Source organism: Macaca thibetana, chromosome 16, assembly GCF_024542745.1.
Source record: "Macaca thibetana thibetana isolate TM-01 chromosome 16, ASM2454274v1, whole genome shotgun sequence".
Taxonomy (NCBI): Eukaryota; Metazoa; Chordata; class Mammalia; order Primates; family Cercopithecidae; genus Macaca; species Macaca thibetana.
In genome coordinates this window covers 47,011,391-47,034,392 of record NC_065593.1, presented here as the reverse complement: position 1 = coordinate 47,034,392, position 23,002 = coordinate 47,011,391, and the positions used below count along the sequence as shown (strand labels likewise).

The following is a 23,002-nucleotide window of genomic DNA, read 5'->3' as shown; positions in this document are numbered from 1 at the left end:
TAATTAAAGGCACTCTATCACTATGGCTTCAGAATTCACAGCTATTTGAGGATCTGTATTATTTACATTAATAATTATATTTGTCTGAGGCCGGGCGTGGTGTCTCACACCTGTAATCCTAGCACTTTGGGAGGCCGAAGTGGGCAGATCACGAGGTCAAGAGATTGAGACTATTCTGGCCAACATAGTGAAACCCCATCTCTACTAAAAGTACAAAAATTAGGCCGGGTGCGGTGGCTCAAGCCTGTAATCCCAGCACTTTGGGAGGCCGAGACGGGCGGATCACGAGGTCAGGAGATTGAGACCATCCTGGCGAACACGGTGAAACCCCGTCTCTACTAAAAAATACAAAAAAACTAGCCGGGCGAGGTGGCGGGCGCCTGTAGTCCCAGCTACTCGGGAGGCTGAGGCAGGAGAATGGCGTAAACCCGGGAGGCGGAGCTTGCAGCGAGCTGAGATCCGGCCACTGCACTCCAGCCTGGGCGACAGAGCCAGACTCCATCTCAAAACAAATAAACAAACAAAAAATTAGCTGGGTGTGGTGGCACTCGCCTGTAGTCCCAGCTACTTGGTAAGCTGAGGCAGGAGAATTGCTTGAACCCGGGAGGCGGAGGTTGCAGTAAGCCGAAATCGCGCCACTGCACTCCAGCCTGGTGACAGAGCGAGACTCTGTCTCAAAAATAAATAAATAATATTTGTCTTAGAAAAATAAACACCATTTTTTTGAAAAGTTTAATCTATTTGTTTACTTACACACTAGGTTATGAGACGGCCTAATTTTTATATTTTCAATAGAGAAGGGTTTTCGCCATGTTGCCAATGCTGGTCTCGAATCCCTGGACTCAACCGTGTTAGCCAGGATGGTCTTGATCTCCTGACCTCATGATCCGCCCTCCTCGGCCTCCCAAAGTGCTGGGATTACAGGTGTGAGCCACCACGCCGAACCTCTTTATCTGTTTTTTAAAGACAGTCTTGCTTCATGACCCAGGCTGGAGTGCAGTGGCACAATCACAGCTGACAGCAGCCTCAACCTCCTGTGCTTAAGTGATCCTTCCAGCATACCCAGCCAATTATTTTTTGTAGAGATGGGGGTCTCACTGTGTTGCCCAGGCTGGTCTCAAACTCCTAGGCTCAAGCAGTCCTTCTGCCTAGGCCTCCCAAAGTGCTTGAATTACAGGTTTGTGCTACCGATCTCTGCCCTCTCTAGTGATTTTGACAGACAGCTTTCTTGAAACCCTAGAGAACTAATTGTAAACAAAAAAAACACATTGGGAAGGCTGACTGAGAATCTCCAGTAATCCAGTCTCTGGATGTAGATGCTCTGGGATGAGCCAGTAAAGAAAGCTCAAGAAGAAGCGGGGATCTGTTTTCTATAACTTCTTATTTGAGTTGTTCTTAAGACAATACTTAAAAAGTAAGTAAAGGGCTGGGCTCAGTGGCTCATGCCTGTAATCCCAGCACTTTGAGAGGCTGAGGCAGGCAGATCACTTGAGGTCAGGAGTTCGAGACCAGCCTGGCCAACATGGTGAAATCTTGTCTCTACTGAGAATATAAAAAAATTTAGCTGGGCATGGTGGTGGGCGCCTGTAATCCCAGCACTTTGAGGGGCTGAGGCAGGAGAGTCACTTGAACCCAGGAGGTGAAGGTTACAGTGAGCCGTGATCACTCCATTGCACTCCAGCCTGGGCAACAAGAGTGAAACTCTGTCTCAAAAAAAAAAAAATGAGTAAAGATCAAAGTCATGAGAATGCTTTACTTTAGATTTCCCCATCTGGGGGTTTTCTTTACCTAACAATTATGCCATTCTATGACTCTTCCTCTCTGAGGCCATGCTAATTAATGATAAAGGGAGAAGAAGCTTGCAGTAGGTAGAGATCAGTTAGAAGCTATGCTGACCCTTTCGGCTCATAGCAGAAGGATCAGGTGGATAATAGTCAGTGCTGTCTTATTTTTTGGCCAGATCTCATGGCTGTAATCCCAGCACTTTGGGAGGTCGAGGCAGGTGGATCATGAGGTAAGGAGATCGAGACCATCCTGGCTAACACGGTGAAACCCCATCTTTACTAAAAATACAAAAAATTAGCCGGGTGTCATGGCGGGCACCTGCAGACCCAGCTACACTTGGGAGGCTGAGGCATGAGAATGCTGTGAACCTGGGAGGCGGAGCTTGCAGTGAGCTGAGATCATACCACTGCACTCCAGCCTGGGTGATAGAGCAAGACTCCATCTCAAAACAAAAAAAAAAGGAAAAATGATCTTTTCATTTTATTTATTTTTCTTTGAGACGGAGTCTTGCTTTGTCGCCCAGGCTGGAGTGCAGTGGCGCATTCTCAGTTCACTGCAACCTCCACCTCCCAGGTTCAAATGATCCTCCTTCCTTAGCCTCCCAAGTAGCTGGGACTACATATGCACGCCACCACTCCTGGCTAATTATTCTGTATTTTTAGTAAAGATGTGGTTTCACCATGTTGGCCAGGCTGGTCTCAAACACTTGACCTCAAGTAATCCGCTCACCTCATCCTTCCAAAGTGCTGGGATTACAGGCGTGAGCCACCATGCCAGGCAATTTTATTTTTTTCAATGACACAATTATCTTTTTATTTTTTTGAGATGGAGTTTCGCTCGTCGCCCAGGCTGGAGTGCAACAGCGCAATCTCGGCTCACCACAACCTCCACCTCCTGGGTTCAAGCGATTTTCCTGCCTCAGCCTCCCAAGTAGCTGGGATTACAGGCAAACACCACCATGCCCAGCTAATTTCGTATTTTTAGTAGAGACAGGGTTTCTCCATGTTGGTTAGGCTGGTCTCGAACTCCCAACCTCAGGTGATCTGCCCGCCTCAGCCTCCCAAAGTGCTGGGAATACATGTGTAAGCCATCATGCCTGGCCAATTACCATTTTCTAAATTCCACCCACACCCCCACTGTCAGGGGTACCTAGTGGCCTTTCCAGAATCCTGTTACACAAACTGGTTTGTTGTACCTTCTTGGTTCTTCCTAAATTCAGTCCTACTTAATTTTTAGCTTTTTCTGGTCAGTAAGTAGTTTTCTAGCTGCTTTCTGACATCTCCTCTCTACTTGTCTTTTTCTTATTTTTCTTGTCTCTTTAAAAATCTTATTGACCAGGTGGTGTGGTGGCTCACGCCTGTAATCCTAGCAATTTGGGAGGCCGAGGCGAGTGGATCACTTGAGGTCAGGAGTTTGAGACCAGCCTGACCAACATGGTGATACCCTGTCTCTGCTAAAAATCAAAAAAATTAGCTGGGTGTGGGTAGTGGGCACCTGTAATCCCAGCTACTCGGGAGGCCGAGGCAGGAGAATCACTGGAACTTGGGAGGCAGAGGTTACAGTGAGTGGAGATTGTGCCATTGCACTCCAGCCTGGGTAACAAGAGTGAAACTCCATCTCAAAAAAATAAAATAAAAATCCTTCGACCATTACTTGTGTGAGATTTTCAAAGGGAGTAGACCCATGTGGTTCAACCAGCCATGTTTATCTTCAAAGTTTCACTGAAGTATCTAATAATAGTGAATGCTTATTACGTGCCAGGTACTATTACAAACACTTTACTCATTTATTTAAAAAATTTTGTTTAGATACAGGGTGTTGCTCTGTTGCTGAGTACAGTGGCCTGATCACAACTCATTGCAGCCTCCATCTCCTGGGCTCAAGCCATCCTCCCAAGTAGCTGGGACTATAGGCTTGTACCACCAAATCTGGCTAATTTTTTCCATTTTTTTGGTGGAGACAAGATATTCCTATGTTGTTCAGGCTTCTCTTTCTTTTTTTTTTTGAGATGGAGTCCTGCTCTGTCGCCCAGGCTGGAGTGCAGTGGTGCGATCTCAGCTCACTGCAACCTCCGCCTCCCAAGTTCAAGGGATTCTCCTGCCTCAGCCTCCTGAGTAGCTGGGATTACAGGTGCGTGCCACCACATCCAGCTAATTTTTGTATTTTTAGTAGAGATGGGTCACCATGTTGGTCAGGCTGGTCTCGAACTCCTGACCTCGTGATCCGCCCACCTCAGCCTCCCAAAGTGCTGGGTTTACAGGTGTGAGCCACTGTGCTGGGCCCCAGGCTTCTCTTAAACTCCTGGCCTCACACAATTATCCCGCTTTGGCCTCCGCAAGTGTTTGGATTACAGGTGAACCACAGCGCCCTGCCTACTCATTTATTATTTACAGTACTCCCAAGAGTTACTAGTTGAAGCTAGTAACTGAGGAGACTGGACTACAAACGTGGGAGTGTGGCTTTACAGTATGTACTCAAACCTCAGTCTGAGATCCTCAGCTGTCCTACTTAGCCAACTCGTATGGTTTATATCACAGTATTATAAACAAAAAAATCTAAAATTGCCATAATTTTTACCTAAACATTTGCCGAGTCTGCTATAAGATTCCTAGAAAAATAATACATTTGCATTATACTTTACAGTTTACAAAGTGCTACCACATTATCTCATTTAATCTTCAAAACCATCCTGTGAGATAAGCCATTCAGATGTTATCTCTATCTCACAAATAGACCAAATTTAGATGAAATAAATCACCTAAGGTCACACAATTAAACAGAGCATAGCACTTCAGTAAGGCCATCTAGCAAGGCTAAGTTAAATGCCCTGTTGAACACATAAAACTAGCAGCTAGGCCGGGCGCAGTGGCTCACGCCTGTAATCCCAGCATTTTGGGAGGCCGAGACGGGTGGATCACGAGGTCAGGAGATCAAGACCATCCTGGCTAACATGGTGAAACCCCGTCTCCACTAAAAGTACAAAAAAATCTCCGGGCGTGGTGGTGGGCGCCTGTAGTCCTAGCTACTCGGGAGGCTGAGGCAGGAGAATGGCATGAACCCGGGAGGCGGAGCTTGCAGTGAGCTGAGATCGCGCCACTGCACTCCAGCCTGGGCAACAGAGTGAGACTCCGTCTCAAAAACAAACAAACAAACAAACAAACAAAAAAAAAAACTAGCAGCTAGCCACAAACCTACAGGGTAACTTCCCTCCAGACTGTATAAGGAAAGGACACAGAGGTCTCTTGAGATGACTCCTCCCTATAATTTGTCATTGGTAAATGAGAAAGTGACTGGTAATGATTTTTCTCAGAAAAGACCTTGAAAGGTATGTCTCTGTTAAAAAAAAAAAAGATTTTTAATTGGTTTCTGGAATATGAAGGTATTCATTGTTTATTAAACCTGCAGACTGAAACAAAGCTGGGTTTTTAATGCCCCAGCAGTCTTCTGAGTCTTTTAAATTGACAAGTGCTATATAGTGTACAATTTTTGAAGTTAAACATCTAGCAAGCAGACTACAGAGAGAACTACTGAGAAAATGTCAATTTTAAGAAACCAGGCCAGGCATGATGGCTCACGCCTGTAATCCCAGCAATTTGGGAGGCCGAGGCAGGCAGAATCACCTAAGGTCAGGAGTTTGAGAAAAGCCTGGTCAACATGGCGAAACCTCGTCTCTACTAAAAATGCAAAAAAATAAGCTGGTCATGGTAGTGGCGTGCACCTGTAGTCCCAGTTACTCAAGAGGCTAAGGCATGAGAATTGCTTGAACCCAGGCGGCAGACATTGGCAGTGAACCAAAATCACACCACTGCACTCCAGCCTGGGTGACACAGCAAGACTCTGTCTCAATAAAAAACAAAACTGGTCGGGCACGGTGGCTCACGCCTGTAATCCCAGGACTTTGGGAGGCTGAGGCAGACAGATCACAAGGTCAGGAGATCGAGACCATCCTGGCTAACACGGTGAAACCCCATCTCTACTAAAAATACAAAAAATTAGCTGGGCGTGGTGGCGGGCGCCTGTAGTCCCACCTACTTGGGAGGCTGAGGCAGGACATGGCGTGAACCCAGGAGGTGGAGCTTGCACTGAGCCGAGATCGCACCACTGCACTCCAGCCTGGGCAACAGAGCGAGACTCTGTCTCAAAACAAAACAAAACACCCAAAACTTGTTTATAGCGTCCCAAGAATCCAGGAACAGTGTAAATCTGAATCAAGAGTAATTAATTCATAGCTCAATTTTAAGAGAAAGAGTACTGTTGTGATTTTCCTCACCCACCCTCCACCCCTGCACTGAGGAGCTAGAAAATGTAAAGAAGGAACAATGCTACTTGACTGCAGAAGGCAGTAACGTAACAAACACAAGCTTAGGTATTTCATTTTGCTTTGAAATAGTTTGTACTGTGGAAGGGTACAAGAAGGCTTCGAGAAGCCAGTGTGGCCACAGCTCTTGGCTGCCACTATATACATGAACTATGAAGTGCTACGCTAGGAACTTCCACGATTCTGATTTCTTGCCAGTTTGAAAAACCAAATTATAAATGTGAGGCCATGGTAACACCTACAGACCTAGGAAACTAAACCAGTAGGGTTTCTAGTTAAATGCTAAGGTGAAGCATTTAAAATGTTGGTCAGGGTCAGGCACGATGGCTCACGCCTGTAATCCCAGTACTTTGGGAAGCCAAGGCAGGCAGAACACCTGAGGTCAGGAGTTTGAGACCAGCCTGGCCAACACGGTGAAACCCTGTCTCTACTAAAAAATACAAAAATTAGCTGGGCATGGTGGTGCACATTTGTAATTGCAGCTACTTGGGAGCCTGAGGCAGGAGAATCACTTGAATCCAGAAGGCAGAGGCTGCAGTGAGCCGAGATCACATCACTGCACTCCAGCCTGGGCTATAGAGTGAGTCTCTGTCTCAAATATAAATAAATAAATAAATAAATAAAAATGGCCCGGCGCGGTGGCTCACGCCTGTAATCCCAGCACTTTGGGAGGCCAAGGTAGACAGATCACGAAGTCAGGTGATAGAGACCATCCTGGCTAACATGGTAAAACCCCGTCTCTACTAAAAAACCAAAAAATTAGCTGAGCGTGGTGGCAGGTGCCTGTAGTCCCAGCTACCCAGGAGGCTGCGGCAGGAGAATCAGGTGAACCTGGGAAGAAGAGGTTGCAGCGAGCCCAGATCGCACCACTGCACTCTAGCCTGGGCAACAGAGTGAGATTCCATCTCAAAAAAAAAAAAAAAGAAGAAAAAAAAAAAAGAATTCAGAGGAAAGCAAACTCTGAGTTGAGAACCTTCACCTCTGTGAGATTCAGAATCACCTATGGAGTTTAGAAATACAGATGCCTGCCGGGATGCGATGGCTCACATCTGTAATCCCAGCACTTTGGGAGGCGAGGTGGGTGGATCACGACGAGGTCAGGAGTTTGAGATCAGCCTGGCCAACATGGTGAAACGTCCATCTCTACTAAAAATACAAAAATTGGCTGGGCGCGGTGGCTCAAGCCTGTAATCCCAGCACTTTGGGAGGCCGAGACGGGCGGATCACGAGGTCAGGAGATCAAGACCATCCTGGCTAACACGGTGAAACCCCGTCTCTACTAAAAAATACAAAAAACTAGCCGGGCGAGGTGGCAGGCGCCTGTAGTCCCAGCTACTCAGGAGGCTGAGGCAGGAGAATGGTGTAAACTTGGGCGGCGGAGCTTGCAGTGAGCTGAGATCCCGCCACTGCACTCCAGCTTGGGCGACAGAGCGAGACTCCGTCTCAAAAAAAAAAACAAAACAAAAAAAAAAAAAAAAAAAAAATTAGCTGGGCATGGTGGTGTGTGCCTGTAATCCCAGCTACTCAGGAGGCTGAGGCAGGAGAATAGCTTGAACCCGGGAGGCAGAGGTTGCAGTAAGCCAAGATCGTGCCATTGCACTCCAGCCTGGGCAACAGAGTGAGACTCCATCTCAAAACAAAACAAAACAAAACAAAACAAAACAAAACAAAATAAAAATGCTGGGCACAGTGGCTCACGCCTGTAACTCCAACACTTTGGGAGGTCAAATCAGGTCAAGACCATCCTGGCCAACATGGCGAAACCCCGTCTCTAGTAAAAACACAAAAATTGTCTGGGCATAGTGGAACACTCACGTAGTCCTAGCTACTCGGGAGGCTGAGGCAGGAGAATCACTTGAACCAGGGAATTGGAGGTTGCAGTGAGCTGAGATTGTACTACTGTACTCCAGCCTGGCAACAGAGCAAGACTCAATCTCAAAAACAAAAACAAACAAAAAAAAAAAAAAAAAAAAAGGAAGAAATACAGATGCCTAGACCCTACTCCACAGAAAATACATCAGGAAGTGGTGTTTTTAAAGCAGTATTTTCATTTTTTCTAATTAAAATCGTATATGAACATTCGATTACAAAAATGTATAACGTGGCCAGGTACAGTGGCTCATGCCTGTAATCCCAGTGCTTTGGAAGGCCAAGGTGGGCGGATCACAAGGTCAGGAGTTTGAGACCAGCCTGGCCAACATAGTGAAACCCCATCTCTACTAAAAACACAAAAAATTACCTGGGCGTGGTGGCAGGCGCCTGTAATCCTAGCTACTTTTGGGAGGTGGAGGCAGGAGAATCGCTACAACGTGGGAGGTGGAGGTTACAGTGTGCCAAGATCGCGCCACTGCACTCCAGCCTGGGCAACAGTGGGAGACTCCATCTCAAAAAAAAAAAAAAAGTTCAGTCCGGGCGTGGTGGCTCATGCCTGTAATCCCAGCACTTTGGGAGGCTGAAGCGGGTGGATCACGAAGTCAGGAGATCAAGACCATCCTGGCTAACACGGTGAAACCCCGTCTCCACTAAAAGTACAAAAAAATCTCCGGGCGTGGTGGTGGGCACCTGTAGTCCCAGCTACTCGGGAGGCAGAGGCAGGAGAATGGCGTGCCCGGCAGGCGGAGCTTGCAGTGAGCCAAGATAGCGCCACTGAACTCCAGCCTGGGCGACAGAGCGAGACTCCGTCTCAAAAAAAAAAATTTTTTTTCTTGTTGCCAGGTGCAATGGCTAACGCCTATAATCCCAGCACTTTGGGAGGTTGAGGTGGGCAGATCATGAGGTCAGAAGTTCGAGACCAGCCTTACAAACATGGTGAAACCCCATCTTTACTAAAAATACAAAAATTAGCTGGGCGTGGTGGCACATTCCTGTAATCCCAGTTACTCAGGAGGCTGAGGCAGGAAAATCGCTTGAATCTGGGAGGCGGAAGTTGCAGTGAGCCGAGATCACACCACTGCACTCCAGCCTGGGCGACAAGGCGAGACTTCATCTCAAAATAAAGAAAGAAACAAAGAAAATAAATAAAGAAAATTGTTTTACTTTTGAATTTTTTTTTAAAAAATACTTAAAAATATGGACTGCTTCATGAATTTGTGTGTCATCCTTGCATAGGAGCCATGCTAATCTTCTCTGTATCATTCCAATTTTAGTACATGTGCTGCCTAAACAAGCGCCAGTTTACCCTTTTATACAATGCAACGTATCTTTGACATTATTCCATAAAGATCTCCATCCCTAACAGCTGCCATAGCATTCCATTGTATGGTTTCCTTTTTTTTTTTTTAAATTATGAAGAATACTGTTTTGACACTGGCAGTGAGCCAAAATCGCACCACGGCACTCCAGCTTAGGCGACACAGCAAGACTCTGCCTCAATAAAAAACAAAACCAAAAAAACCCAAAACTTGCTTATAGTGTCCCAAGGAATCCAGGAACAGTGTAAATCTGAATCAAGAGTAATTAATTCACAGCTTAATTTTAAGAGCTGGCATCTGCATCTTTCTTTCTTTCTTTTTTTTTTTTTTGAGCTGGAGTCTCAGTCGCCCAGGCTGGAGTGCAGTGGCGTGATCTCGGCTCACTGAAAGCTCCGCCTCCCAGATTCACGCCATTCTCCTGCCTCAGCCTCCCTCGTAGCTGGGACTACAGGCGCCCGCCACCACGCCTGGCTAATTTTTTTGTATTTTTAGTAGAGATGGGGTTTCACCGTGTTAGCCAGGATGGTCTCGATCTCCTGACCTCATGATCTGCCCATCTCGGCCTTCCAAAGTGCTGGGATTACAGGCGTGAGCCACAGTCCCTGGCCAGGCATCTGCAGCTTTCGAAGCTCCACAGGTGATTTTGATGAACATTCTTGGATAAAAGCTACTGCTATAAGAGGATTGGCAAAAACCATATTCCTCAAGTGAAATTACACACATTACTGGAAACATAAATCAGTTCTTGGGGCCAGGCACGGTGGCTCAGGCCTATAATCCCAGCACTTTGGGAGGCCGAGGCAGGCGGATCACCTGAGGTCAGGAGTTCAAGACCAGCCTGACCAACATGGAGAAATCTCGTCTCTACTAAAAATACAAAATTAGCTGGGCATGGTGGCACATGCCTGTAATCCCAGCTACTAGGCGAGGCTGAGGTAATCACTTGAACCCGGGAAGCAGAGGTTTTGGTGAGCTGGGATCGTGCCATTGCACTCCAGCCTGGGCAGTAAGAGTAAATCTCTGTCTCAAAAAAAAAACAAAAAAAAATCAGTTCTCATAGTTCGCTAGAATACAGGTAAACATTTTATTTTCTCCATTACATTTAGAATAACGATGAAGCAGTAAGGGAAGTAACAACTGATGTGCTTGAAAACAAAACCTCCTCTATATCACATTCAACACCAGCCAGTCTAGATCTTTGTTGTACAGCAATGAAACTGGAAGAGCACCGCTTAAAAGATCCTCAGCATCCCTTTCACCAGAAGAAAGGTAACAGGAGCACCAGAAGCATGATTACGGTTGCTGTGTGGTCTGCTTCCCAGTGAAAGACCTGTTTAACCAAACACCAAGATAATAAGCAAAACACAACTGTCATGATTCCAAGCCTTGGCCCCTAATACCTTTCACTTCTCTGACCTCTCAACTTTATGTCTATAGGTAGTCACATATAGTTACTGTATAACTCAGTTTCTTCATCTGTAAAACAGACTTAATGACCCTCATGGGATAACTGAGAGGTTAGCTTTTTTCTTTTTTGAGACGGAGTCTTGCTCTGTCGCCCAGGATGGAGTCCAGTGGCATGATCTCGGCTCACTGCAAGCTCCGCCTCCCGGGTAACTGGGACTACAGGCGCCAGCCACCACGCCCGGCTAATTTTTTTGTATTTTTAGTAGAGACAGGGTTTCACCATGTTAGCCATCCTGGTCTCGATCTCCTGACCTCGTGATCCACCCGCCTCAGCCTCCCAAAGTGCTGGGATTACAGGCGTGAGCCACCACGCCTGGCCCTGAGAGGTTAGCTTTTATGACCCCTGGCATTAATTATTTATATATTTGCACATACACTCTACAGTCTTCATTATATACTGCTTAAGCAGTGTATATTCAGAGACAGCTTTCTGAAACCCAGTACACTTCTCAATGAGAAAACAACATTTTTATCCTATAGATCTGGCTGAAATTCATGACTCGGTTTCTCCAAAGAGCAGAGCAGTTCCAGAAAACACTCAAGAAGAACCCAGATATGGCTACCATGAACGAACCAAGAACTACAAAACAGAGAAACCAAGATCTTATTTCTGGAGGACTGAGACAGAAGAGCTGCCAGAAACAGAAATCACAATACATATACCTGAAGTGCAGGAATTTCTTGTGCTTTTTCGTTTATCTGGCCCAGGGAGGAGAATAAAGTCACAAAGTTTGTGTAATAAATGGCAAAAGGAGGCCAGGCACGGTGGCTCGCGCCTGTAATCCCAACACTTTGGGAGGCCGAGGTGGGAGGATCACCTGAGGTCAGGAGTTTGAAACCAGCTTGACCAACATGGTGAAACCCCATCTCTACTAAAAATACAAAATTAGCCAGGCATAGTGGCACATATCTGTAATCCCAGCTATTCAGGAGGCTGAGGCAGGAGAATCACTTGAACCCGGGAGGCGGAGGTTGTAGTGGGACGAGATTGTGCCACTGCACTCTAGCCTGGGCAACAAGAGTGAAACTCTGTCTCTAAACAAATAAATGGCAAAAGGAATTTACCTTCCGAGGAGTAAAGGAAGGAAGTACGTTCTGGATACAAACAAAATTTTAACAAAATTTATTTGTGACAAATTTTTTTTTTTTTTTGAGACGGAGTCTCGCTCTGTTGCCCAGGCTGGAGTGCAGTGGCCGGATCTCAGCTCACTGCAAGCTCTGCCTCCGGGTTTACGCCATTCTCCTGCCTCAGCCTCCTGAGTAGCTGGGACTACAGGCGCCCGCCACCTCGCCTGGCTAGTTTTTTGTGTTTTTTTAGTAGAGACGGGGTTTCACCGCGTTAGTCAGGATGGTCTCGATCTCCTGACCTTGTGATCCGCTCGGCCTCCCAAAGTGCTGGGATTACAGGCTTGAGCCACCGCGCCCAGCCAATTTTATATCTTAAATATCTTCCAATTCATACTTTTTTCTAGCCCCACTGCTACTGCTCTATTCCAAGCCACCATCATCTCTTGCATGGATAACTCCTGATCCAATGCATTTTCAACAGTAGCCAGTGATTTCAAAATGAAAACCTGTATCTCTTCACATCATTATCTATGGGCATTTGAGCTGAAGGTCCCTGCACTTACACCTATCAATCATAATTACCTTGTGCTTTGCCCAACTTTTCACTTAACCAATTTCCTTAGCTTAAATGTCACTTCCTTAGAAGTCCTTCCCTGAAGCCCCAGACTGGGTTAACTCTGTATGAACATGCTCCTATAGTATTCATTCACATAAAAATTATCTACTGGGCACCTATCATGTGTGAGGTGCTGGAAAAATGGCGTGGACAAGACAGACAAAATCCTTGATCTCTTAGACCTTATTATTCTAGTGCGGACAAGTGAGTGAGCACTATTGAGTGTGTGCACACATGTATTTGCAAAGCATGGCACAGACAATAAACAATAAAATATTACTGATGTTACAAAGCAAATCTCTTTAGAGTAACATTTAAACAGAAACCCAACTACAAGGAGACAACTCAGCCAAAATAAGAAAAGCACTCCAAGTTTAGGGAATAGTTGGTTTGAAAGTCCTAAGTTGAGAATGAGCTTGCTTTGTCTGAGGAAAAGAAATGTGGCCAGGTGGAAATACCTTGACTAGACTGAGGGAATCAGGCAGGGAGAAGATGACAATTATTTTGCATATCACTTCTTACTTCATTCCTTTTTCCATCTAGTTCTTTTTACTATTCCATTTTCTTTCCTCCCCTTTTACCCCTAGTTTAGGTTGAAGATCTAGTCAATTAATGGCTATCAAAGTTCATAACTGCAGATCTTCTAGCATTTTTTTGTTTGTTTAAGATGGAGTTTTACTCTTGTCGCTCAGGCAGGAGTGAAGTGGTGTGATCTCAGCTTACTTCAGAACTCTGCCTCTGGGGTTCAACCAATTCTCCTGCCTCAGCCTCCCAAGTAGCTGGGATTACAGGTGCCCGCCACCATGCCCAGCTTTTTTTTTTTTTTTTGAGACAGAGTCTCACTCTGTTGCCCAGGCTCAAGTGCAGGGGCGCGATCTCGGCTCATCGCAACTTCTGCCTCCGGAGTTCAAGTGCTTCTCCTGTCTCAGTCCCACTAAGTAGCTGGGATTACAAGTGTGCACCACCATGCCCAGCTAATTTTTTGAATGTTTAGTAGAAACGGGGTTTCACCATGTTGGCCAGGCTGGTCTCGAACTCCTGACCTCAGTTGATCTGCCCGCCTCAGTCTCCCAAAATGCTGGGATTACAGGCGTGAGCCACCATGCCCGACCAGATCTTCTAGTTTTTAATACTATTAAGAGATAAGATCGGCCGGGCGCGGTGGCTCAAGCCTGTAATCCCAGCACTTTGGGAGGCCGAGACGGGCGGATCACGAGGTCAGGAGATTGAGACCATCCTGGCTAACACAGTGAAACCCCGTCTCTACTAAAAATACAAAAACTTAGCCGGGCGAGGTGGCAGGCGCCTGTAGTCCCAGCTACTCGGAAGGCTGAGGCAGGAGAATGGCGTAAACCCGGGAGGCGGAGCTTGCAGTGAGCTGAGATCCGGCCACTGCACTCCAGCCTGGGTGACAGAGCGAGACTCCGTCTCAAAAAAAAAAAAAAAAAAAAAAAAGGAGATAAAATCAAATTAGCTAGGCATTGTGGCTCACACCTGTAATCCCAGCACTTTAGGAGGCCAAGACGAGAGTTGTGGGGTGGTTGAGCCCACAAGTTTCAGACCAGCCTGGGCAACATAGCAAGACTCCATCGCTCTTTTCTTTTTGAGAGGGGGTCTTGCTCTGTCACCCAGGCTAGAGTGCGGTGACCTTGGCTCACAACCTCCGCCTCCCGGATTCAAGTGATTCTCCTGCCTCAGCCTCCTGAGTAACTGGGATTACAAGGCCTGACTAATTTTTCTATTTTTAGTAGAGATGAGGTTTCACCATCTTGGCCAGGCTGGTCTTGAACTCCTGACCTCGTGATCTGCCCACCTCGGTCTCCCAAAGTGCTGGCGCCCAGCTGTGAGACTCCATCTCTAAAAGATTAATTAATTAGGCTAGGTGTGGTGGCTCACGCCTGTAATCCCAGCACTTTGGGAGGCGGGCAGATCACCTGAGGTCAGGAGTTCAAGACCAGCCTGACCAACACGGAGTAACCCCATCTCTACTAAAAATACAAAATGAGCCAGATGTGGTGGCGCATGCCTGTAATCTCAGCTACTCGGGAGGCTGAGGCAGGAGAATCGCTTGAACCCAGGAGGCAGAGCTTGCGGTGAGCCGAGATCATACCATTGCACTCTAGCCTGGGCAGCAAGAGCAAAACTCTGTCTCAAAAAATATAAAAATAAAAAAAATTAGCTGGGCGTGATGGCAGGCACCTGTAATCCCAGTTACCCAACTACTTGGGAGGCTGAGGCAGGGAGAACTGCTTGAACCTGGGAGGCAGAGGTTGCAGTGAGGCCAGATCACGACACTGCATTCCAGCCTGGGCAAGAGAGCGAGACTCCGCCTCAAAAATAAAATTAAAAGAAAAAAAAAGACACAGAGAAGACAGGTCTGGAAGAAAAAAAAATACAAAAAGGTAAACAATGCAAGTTCAAGTGAGAGTCCAAAATGGCAAGCATACATAATTACCAAAAGTAGTATAAGCAATAAAAAGTAGCCATAAATGCACTACAGGAGGTTGGAGGAAGAACCTGGCTAGGGTATTAGGAAACATTTTGAAAAGTTGGGATTGAAACCGGGCTTTACTAGCATTTGAAAAGGTGGACTGGTACGGCAATTTGGCTTCAGGAACTGTTGTAAACAAAGGCAATGTGACACATATAAACCAGTTTGGGCTGGAGCTGACTGTATAGGAAATATTTTCTACAAGGTTTCCTTCCATTTAAAACAAAGGCCAAAGTCCTCAGCGTAACACTTAAACATTCTTCAGTTCCTATTCCAGACTAATTATGTCCCTTCTTCCCTCACAAAATCTACACTCCTGTCAAAGACTATAACCTGGCCATAACCTGAACACATTCTATGCTTCCTCCATAACTTTGCTCATCTATTAAGAAGAGTGAGCTTAGGCCCAACATGGTGGCTCACGCCTGTAATCCCAGCACTTTGGGAGGATGAGGGAGGCGAATTACCTGAGGTTGGGAGTTCGAAACTAGTCTGACCAACATGGAGAAACCCCATCTCTACTAAAAATACACAATTAGCTGGGTGAGGTGGCGCATGCCTGTAATCTCAGCTACTCCAGAGACTGAGGTAGGAGAATTGCTTGAACCTGGGAGGGGGAAGTTGCGGTGAGCCAAGATCGTGCCACTGCCCTCCAGCCTGGGCATCAAGAGTGAAACTCCATCTCAAAAAAAAAAAAAAAGAAGAAGTGTGGGTTTGGTGGGGTGCAGTGGCTCATGCTTGTAATCCCAGCACATTGGGAGGCCAAGGCAGGTGGATCACTTGAGGTCAGGAGTTCAAGACCAGCCTGGCTAAGATGGTGAAATCCCAACTCTAGTAAAAATACAAAAATCAGCCAGGTGTGGTGGCATGTGCCTGTAATCCCAGATACTCGTGAGGCTAAGGCAGGAGAATTCCTTGAACCTGGGAGGTGGAGGTTTGCAGTGAACCAAGATTGCGCCATTGCACTCCAGTCCGGGATACAGGACAAGACTCTGCCTCAAAAAAAAAAAAAAAAAAAAAAAAAAGTATGGGCCGGCCACTGTGGCCCACATCTGTAACTTCAGCACTTTGGGAGGCTGAGGTAGGCGGATCGCTTGAGGCCAGGAGTTTGAGACCAGCCCAGCAACATGGTGAAACCCCGTGTCTACTAAAATTACAAAAAAAAAAAATTAGCCAGCATGGCGCACCTGTAGTCCCAGCTATTCAAGAGGCTGAGGCACAAGAATTGCTCGAACTCACAAAACAGGGTTAGGATGCAGTGAGCTGATATCGCGCCACTGCACTCCAGTCTGCGAGACAGAACAAGACTCCATCTCAAAGGAAAAAAAAAAAAAAAAAAAAAAAAGTGTGCTCCTGGCTAGGCTTGGTGGCTCACGCCTATAAATCCAGTACTTTGGGAAGTCGAGCCGGGTGGATCACTTGAGGCCTGGAGTTCAAGACCAGCCTGGCCAACATGGTGAAACCCCATATCTACTAAAAATACAAAAATTAGCCACATGTGGTGGTGCATATGTGTAACCCCAGCTACTTGGGAGGGTGGGACACAAGAATTACTTGAACCAGGCAGGCAGAGGTTACAGTGAGCTGATATCTTGACACTGTACTCCAGCCTCAGTGACAGAGTAAGACTCTGTCTCAAAAAAAAAAGTAGTGTGCTCCTGTAGAGGGCCAACAGTCAAAATCCTACCCATTCTTCAAGACCCAGCTTAAATGCTACTTTCTCCATGAAGTCTACCCAATTTAGCTAAATAATATTTCTCTTTTCTTTGGGGTTCCCAAAGCATTTTGTTTCTATTTTTACTTGCACACACAATTAAAGGTAGGTCTGGAACCTGAACAAGTTGTTGAACCCTATATGGACAATAAAGATGGATGTCTCAGGCTGGGTGCGGTAGCTCATGCCTGTAATCCCAGCACTTTGGGAGGCTGAGGCAGGCGGATCTCCTGAGGTCAGGAGTTTTGAGACCAGCCTGACCAACATGGAGAAACCCCGTCTCTACCAAAAATACAAAATTAGCCAGGCATGGTGGTGCATATGCCTGTAATCCCAGCTACTTGGGAGACTGAGGCAGGAAAATCGCTTGAACCCAGAAGGTTGAGGTTGTGGTGAGCCGAGATTGCACCATTGCACTCCAGCCTGGGCAACAAGAACAAAAACTCCATCTCAAAAAAAAAAAAAAAAAAAAAAAAAAGGATGAATGTCTCAGAAGCATCAGGGAATAGAAGTGCAAAGCTATAAGTTATTAAGGGAATAAGCAGCAAGATAAATCTAATCCATACACCCTAAAGTGAAAACAAGGAAGAAGTACCTTTTGTTTAAAGAATCACCAACTACATACCAATCATCAAAAGGCAGGTGAAGGCATGTGTAGTATATTCAGGTGGTAGTCTTGTTTCTAAACTGCTTTTAGTCTGTAAGCTGTGGTTGTTTGTGAAGCAAATGCTTTCCAGATGGAAAACTTGAGCAGAAAACAAGAACTTATGCCACACGCACAGTTAGCAGTTTCTTTTTTTTGGAGTCTTGCTCTTTCACCCAGGCTGGAGTACAGTGGTACAATCTCAGCTCCCTGCAACCTCCGCCTCCCAGGTTCAAGCAATTCTCCTGCTTCCGCCTCCTGAGTCACTGGGATTACAGGCATGCGCCACCATGCCCAGCTAATTGTGTATTTTTAGTAGAGATGGAGTTTATCCATGTTGGTAAGGCTGGTCTCGAACTCCGACCTCAGGTGATCCACCCACCTCGGCCCCCCATAGGGCTGATATTATAGGAGCGAGCCATCACGCCCGGTCAGGAGTTTCATTTTTAAAGGGACGCCAGCCCTTGAATTCCAGAGGATCTAAGGCTAGAATACTGGTGTGCGAATACATTTTGAATTTTATCTGAGATGTGTTCTGAAACTTGGAAAACCCCTTTGAGTATTTTGACATGCATATTTTACCATAGATTTTTGGTTTGAGAGACCACAAGAGTCTGCAAATGTTAGTATGGACACAGTGATACCTCAAGCAATCTTTCAAAGGTTAATTTAAGATAAAATAAAAGTGGTTACAAAGCTAGACCAGAATCATGACTACATTGGAAACATGTATCAAAACACCACAGTGGCCAGGCATGGTGGCTCACACCTGCAATCCCAGCACTTTGAGAGGCTGAGGTGGGTGGATCACTTGAGGTCAGGATTTCAAGATTAGCCTGGCCAATATGGTGAGACCTCATCTCAACTAAAAATACAAAAAAAAGTTAGCTGGGCATGGTGGTGTGCGCCTGTATTCCTAGCTACTCGGGAGGCTGAGGCAGGACAATCACTCGAACCCGGGAGTTGGAGGCTGCAGTGAGCCGAGATCACACCACTGCACTCCAGCCTGGGTGACAGAGCAAGACTTGTCTAAAAAAAAAAAAAAAAAAAGAAAAAAAACCATCACAGTGGGCCAGGTGCCGTGGCTCATGTCTATAATTCCAGTACTTTGAGAGGGCGAGGTGGGAAAATTACTTGAGGCCAGGAGTTTGAAACTAGCCTGGGCAACATAGTGAGTCCCTGCCTCTATTTATATGAGAAAAATAAAATAAAAAATAAACAAAACCCACCACAGGCTGGGCACGTGGCTCATACCTGTAATCCCTACACTTTGGGAGGCCAAGGCAGGTGGATCACCTGAGGTCAGGAGTTCAAGACCAACCACCTGGCCAATATGATGAAACCCCATCTCTACTTAAAAAATACAAAAAATTAGCCAGGCGTAGTGGCAAGTGCCTGTAATTCCAGCTACTTAGGAGGCCTGAGGCAGGAGAATCACTTGAACTTAGGAGGCGGAGGTTGCAGTAAGCTGAGATTGCACCACTGCACTCCAGCCTGGGCAACAAGAGCAAAACTCTGTCTCAAAAAAAAAACCCCACCACATTGTACCACATAAGGATACACCATTCTTGTCAGTTAAAAATTAATACTATAGGCTGGTCGCGGTAGCTCACACCTGTAATCCCAAAACTTTGGGTGGCCGAGGAGGGTGGATCACCCGAGGTCAGGAGTTCAAGACCAGTCTGGCCAACATGGCAAGACACCATCTCTACTAAAAATACAAAAATTAGCCAAGCATTGTGGGGGGCCCCAGTTGCCCCCGTTACTCCAGAGGCTGAAGCAGGAGGATCGCTTGAACCTGGGAGGTGGAGGTTGCAGTGAGCTGAGATTGCGCCACTGCACTCCAGCCTTGGCGACAGAGTGAGACTCCGTCTCAAAAAAAAAAAAAATTAATACCATAGTTCTGTTAGGTCCTCAAAGTGTCAACTATTATTTTAAAAGGCACAATTTCACAGACAAATTAGGTCGCCCCCTTCTGGTCATCAAAGTATAAATGCTAAAGGCAGGAAAGATTGAATACAAGTTATTCTATGCAAATACTGACAGGATCTAAATTTCGTCCATATTTGAGTAACTTTTCCAAATAACCTTGGGAAGGCTATTCAATTTTTCAACAGATATCGCTACTGATAATTATTCAGATCAATTCAAAGGACACAGAAGATTTTTCAAGATTCTTTTAAAACAGATATATTCAAGCTATTTTGCTTGTTGATGAAACCCAGAATCTGAGGCCTGAGGTACTTAAAATGGCTAGTTGCACAGCCTGTATACCTTTTCTATATTTAGTACCAGAGTGAGTACAAAACTGAAGCTAACCATTCTGGGCAACAGAGACTGTCCCTACGAAAAAGAAGCCATGCATGGTGGCATGAGACTGTAGTCCGAGCTACTCAACAGGCTGTGGTGGGAAGATTGCTTGTGTCCAGGAGGTGGAGGCTTCAGTGAGCCATGATGCCACCACTGCACTCCAGCCTGGCAACAGAGTGAGACCCTGTCTAAAAAAAAAAGAAAAGAAACTAACAGGCTAAGACAAGCAGGCCAAAGACAACAGTTTAACTCTGCCAAATGTCACAGATACAAGACAAACTACTATGCACATTAATTTGGCTAACACACAGAGTTCTCAGAATGGATCTCAAAGCCCCCCTATTCATCATTCATTCATCAACAATCTGAACGGCCTACTATGTGTCATGCATTGATGAACAAGAGGTATGGCCATTTTTTCTTTTTTTAAGACATAGTTTTGCTCTTATTGCCCAGGCTGGAGTGCAATAGTGCGATCTTGGCTCATGGCAACCTCTGCCTCCCAGGTTCAAGCGATTCTCCTGCCTCAGCCTCCCAAGTAGCTGGGACTACAGGCGTGTGCCACCACGCCTGGCTAATTTTTCTATTTTCAGTAGAGATGGGGTTTCACCATGTTGGCCATGCTGGTCTGGAACTCCTGACCTCAGGTGATCCGCCCGCCTCGGACTCCCAAACTGCTGGGATGACAGGCTTGAGCCACTGCGCCTGGCCCTACTATTTATATTTTTAATGTAAAACAATTTAGGATACAGCAGCCACTGAAGAAAAATATCACCACAGGGAAAACCGTAAATGACTTCAGGTCCTCCACTCCCCTGAAGCTTCGTTAAGGTGCCACCAGTTTCAATACAAGTGCTTTTCAATCACACCACTTTCATATAAAAGTCCACAAGGCACCTAGGGAGGAACACCGGCATTAATTTCCCCATTGTATTCCTGAATCTATTCCAAAACCTTGGACCTTTCACAATCTTTCCAAATTGCTAATGTGATTCTTAACACAATTGAGGAGGCTACTGCACCCTGGGCTACAGGTTCTAGTATAACTGATTATAGCTGAACTTTTTGTAAATTCCACCTCAATAGCGTTAAACCAACACGTCTAAATGTAACACCAATTTATGAAAAACCCTCACTTGAAACTTTGAAAAAGAGGTAAAATACGGCCGGGCGCGGTGGCTCACGCCTATAATCCCAGCACTATGGGAGGCCGAGGCGGGAGGATCACGAGATCAGGAGTTTGAGACCAGCGTGACCAATATGGTGAAAGCCCATCTCTACTAAAAATACAAAAATTAGCCGGGCGTGGTGGCGCGTGCCTGTAATCCCAACTGGTGGGGAGGCTGAGGCAAGAGAATCGCATGAACCCGGGGAGGTGGAGGTTGCAGTGAGCCAAGATCGTGCCACTGCACTCCAGCCTGGCGACAGAGGGAGACTCTTCTCAAAAAAAAAAAGAAAAAAAAAAAAGAGGTAAAATATTACTCACTCTGTATTCAAATTTTCCAATAAGGAAAAGTTGGCTAAAAACAGAAGGGCCCACGAAACAAATTATTACCTCACAATCTCACATACTTACTTTTCCTGTGTCTCCCAATTTCTCGCACCGCACACGATCTAACAATCTCTCACTACCTCACTCCGTTCCTTAACTATTAACTCATCTACGCATTTTTACAATTTCAACTTTGTGAGACCAGTTACGATCCCAGACAAAAACGTATGGAACTAATTTTGAATCAAAGCAAGAGCTGCACTTGGACATTTTTAACTCCCCAAAGGAATCATGGAGTGAAGGTAGTAGGAAACCTGGAAAAGTAAAAAAGGCGTATTCAATCCTTTCTTCACAATTATCCTTACAGCCTCCCCACTGTAAGGACCCATCAGGAAGCAAGGGAAGCCTCCTTTCCCCTTTATTCTTACACACCTTACAGAAATATTCTCGGGATCTCCGCCCTACTTATCCTAACAGCTCCTCCCCTTCCAGAGCCAGGTCCAGCAAACGCCTGCCCCTCCCCCTCCGTGCCCCCTTTCCCAAATTATTCCACACATCTCCTCCTCCAATCAGCACACCTTGTGCGGCCCAGAGCCCTCTTCCAATTCACTCGAAGTTACTCCTCCGTAGTCCTGCAAAGCCAGGTTCCTCTGGCAGTCCCGGCCGGACCCAGGGTCCTCCGAAAACAGTTACAAACCTCGGGTCGTGCGGTCGTCAGCCCCTCCTCATGCCTATCCAAGCCTCAAGCCTGTCCCCTTCCGCCCTATCCCGCAGCCGCCCAGGCAAGCAACACTGTCCCAGACCACTCGGGCTCCGAAGAGCAGCCCCAAGTGCTCGGCCCACCCCGAAGCGCTTTAGTCTCAGGCTCAGGATTCGCACCCCGCCCTCTCCATCCTTCACGCAGCTGGCACGGACGCCTCAGCGCCAGGCGGAGAGCTCAGCGCGGGAAGCGGAGAAGCAGGACGCTGGACCCGGGCGCGCTCCCCGCTCCTAACCTCCGCCTAGGAAGCGCGGCCCCTAACGCAGGGCTCCCGCCGCCGCCGCCGCGCCCCCTCCCCCAGCTCTCCCGCCTCCAGCGGGCTTCTCACCTCAGAGCAGCGCCCAAGAGCCCGAGAGGAATCGGTGCTGCGCTACTGGCGCGTCGCGTCGGGTCGCCTGGGGGAGTGGCGCCCAGGAAGGCAGCAAGCCGGGTGGCCGCAGTGGAGCCCCTCACTGAAGCGGCGTACCGCAGGCCCCAGCCAACGGCCCTCCCCTCAGCCGAACAAAAGAGCCTCGCACTCTGCGCTGCCCGCCGCCTGCATCGCGCAGGCGCGACGACCCGCCGCACGGCACCATGGGCCTCGGGGGTCTGTCCAAGACTACAAGGCCCGAAGCGCAGTGCGCCGCGCACGCACAGTAGGCGAGGGTGGTAGGGATTTCTAGTTTTTAAACTGTAACGGTGGAGAGACTGCAGCGTAGAGCGTTGTAACCTAGAAAATTAGAACACATGGGCCAGGTACGGTGGCTCACGCCCGTCATCCCAACACTTTGGGAGACCGAGGCGGGTGGATCACCTGAGGTCAGGAGTTCAAGACCAGCCTTACCAACAAGGTGAAACCCTGTCTCTACTAAAAATACAAAAATTAGCCGGGCCTGGTGGCAGGCGCCTGTAGTGCCAGCTACTCAGGAGGCTGAGACAGGAGAATTGCTTGAACTTGGGAGGCGGAGGTTGCAGTGAGCCGAGATCCAGCCACTGCACTCCAGCCTGGGCGATGGAACGAGACTCTATCTCAAAAAAAAAAAAAAAAAAAAAAAAAAAGAAAAGAAAATTAGAACATAAGGTTTTCATAAGCGAGCCCCTTTGATGCTTGGCCCCCAAAAATCAACCACTTCTGGACAGTTCTGTAATTCACATCCTCAAAATTTTT

General features: G+C 46.8%; 1 protein-coding gene and 1 non-coding gene across 5 annotated transcripts in view; both read right to left on the bottom strand.

The window, feature by feature from the left end:
• The window catches only part of CBX1 (chromobox 1), a 181,622-nt gene that overhangs the window by 12,211 nt on the left and 146,409 nt on the right, over window positions 1-23,002 (bottom strand). Inside the window, exon 2 of one of the 4 annotated variants that reach the window (XM_050762899.1) lies at window positions 22,184-22,399. The exons of the other annotated variants lie outside the window; for them this stretch is intronic. The gene's annotated coding sequence lies outside the window, so the exon portion shown is untranslated. The remainder of the gene's footprint in view (window positions 1-22,183; window positions 22,400-23,002) is intronic. 4 annotated transcript variants of the gene reach the window in all.
• Window positions 9,167-9,273, bottom strand: LOC126940108 (U6 spliceosomal RNA). Its single transcript, XR_007720619.1, has one exon. It is a non-coding gene; the product is annotated as a U6 spliceosomal RNA (small nuclear RNA).